Genomic DNA, 2,223 nt, shown 5'->3' on the forward strand with positions numbered 1-2,223 from the left:
GCTCTCCCCCTGCCCTGAAACTCCTCCTCCCCACCCCCTCCCCACACCCCCCAGACCCTGCATTGGCCAAGCTTGGCCAATGCAAACATACCCCACTGAATCTGATCTCCTGATCAGATCAGTGAATCTGATCACTGAATGAGGCCTGAATTTGGTAGGGGAGGCCAGTGCAATTCCTTGCACTGGCCTTCCAACTCTTACGGCATGTTTGTGACACCCCCGGGTTGGCACAACTGACTTTGCCAGCCTAACCCAGGGGTGAGGATTGCACTTTTAATTCATGACTTAAAGATCGAGAAATATTTCAAATTATGTTTTTAAATACTATAAGAACATAAGAACAGCCCCACTGGATCAGGCCATAGGCCCATCTAGTCCAGCTTCCTGTATCTCACAGCGGCCCACCAAATGCCCCAGGGAGCACACCAGATAACAAGAGACCTCATCCTGGTGCCCTCCCTTGCATCTGGCCTTCTGACATAGCCCATTTCTAAAATCAGGAGGTTGCGCATACACATCATGGCTTGTAACCCTTAATGGATTTTTCCTCCAGAAACTTGTCCAATCCCCTTTTAAAGGCGTCCAGGCCAGATGCCATCACCACATCCTGTGGCAAGGAGTTCCACAGACCAACCACACGCTGAGTAAAGAAATATTTTCTCTTGTCTGTTCTAACTCTCCCAACACTCAATTTTAGTGGATGTCCCCTGGTTCCTATATTGTTAGGAACTGGTAACTATATTGTTCCTTGCAGGTATATATGTACTCTACTCCTTTCAGTAGATGGGAAGCCAATGCACAAGTATTTACCATGTTTTATAACAACAATGACCAGATGTGCTTTCATGGGAAATTAGGCAATAGGAAGAGGAGGCCAAGCTTGTGGGAGGAAATTGTGAAGGACTGTCTACCTCCATATGAACTGGCCCATTCTTTAAGCCCTATTGAAAAGGTTCTGCCCAGGGGCAACTCCCTCCAAAGTTGAAGTGAGGATGGTGGTTATCAGAAATAGGGTCTTTATTGTATTTTCTGTGCCAGACGAGGACAATCTTATTCTGCTGTGCTTTGGCCAATTTTCCTACTTGTTCTTTCAACCTCTGGCTTTACCACAGCATTGATTTTTTAAATATTTTAACTATGTTATTATTTAATGCTACATTGTTTGTTTCCAACAATGTAAGTCTTCAGTCTCGAAAGACTATGGTATAAGCCTACAGCACCCGGTATTCCCAAGCGGTCTCCCATCTAAGTACTAACCAGGCCTGACCCTGCTTAGCTTCCGAGATCAGATAAGATCAGGCATGTGCAGGGTAACAGTTGCTGTTTGTTTGGTTTCAATAGGCGCTGAAAACTTTGTGGAGTGGCAGAACAGATATTTAACCGTCCAGTGCAGTGGTTCCCAAACTGTGGGTCAGGATCCACTGGTGGGTCATGACCTGATTTTTGGTGGGTTGCCAAAGGGTGATGGAAAGATCAGATAACTAATTGCCTCAATCCTTGAGGAGAATGAAAAATCAGATACTGTGGCTGCTAATTAATCTGCAAAGGGCTCAGTTCCTGCAGTTTGCAAGATAGTTGCTAACTGCCCTGCAAGAAGCTGAGCTCCTGCATGTGTAAATACAGAGCATGTGTAAAGCATGTGTATTTACAAGCAGGTGTAAATACAGAGAGATAAAATTTGAGGGTCTTTTCTCTGGTCATTATTGGTATTGGCAACCTTCAGTCTTGAAAGACTATGGTATCGCGCTCTGAAAGGTGGTTCTGACACAGCGTCTAGTGTGGCTGAAAAGGCCAATCCGGGAGTGACAATCCCTTCCACACCGGGAGCAAGTGCAGTCTGTCGCTGGTCTGTCTCCCTGGCTATGGGCCTTCCTTCTTTGCCTCTTAGCCTCAGACTGTTGGCAAAGTGTCTCTTCAAACTGGGAAAGGCCATGCTGCACAGCCTGCCTCCAAGCGGGCCGCTCAGAGGCCAGGGTTTCCCACTTGTTGAGGTCCATCCCTAAGGCCTTCAGATCCCTCTTGCAGATGTCCTTGTATCGCAGCTGTGGTCTACCTGTAGGGCGCTTTCCTTGCACGAGTTCTCCATAGAGGAGATTCTTTGGGATCCGGCTATCATCCATTCTCACGACATGACCAAGCCAACGCAGGCGTCTCTGTTTCAGCAGTGAATACATGCTAGGGATTCCAGCACGTTCCAGGACTGTGTTGTTTGGAACTTTGTCC

The 2,223-nt window shown here is 47.0% G+C and overlaps 1 pseudogene; it reads right to left on the bottom strand.

The window, feature by feature from the left end:
* Positions 1-1,208: 1,208 nt before the first annotated feature.
* On the bottom strand, positions 1,209-1,328 carry LOC136636975 (5S ribosomal RNA; annotated as a pseudogene).
* Positions 1,329-2,223: the final 895 nt, after the last annotated feature.

The sequence above is a fragment of the Tiliqua scincoides genome, chromosome 1, assembly GCF_035046505.1.
Source record: "Tiliqua scincoides isolate rTilSci1 chromosome 1, rTilSci1.hap2, whole genome shotgun sequence".
Classification (NCBI taxonomy): Eukaryota; Metazoa; Chordata; class Lepidosauria; order Squamata; family Scincidae; genus Tiliqua; species Tiliqua scincoides.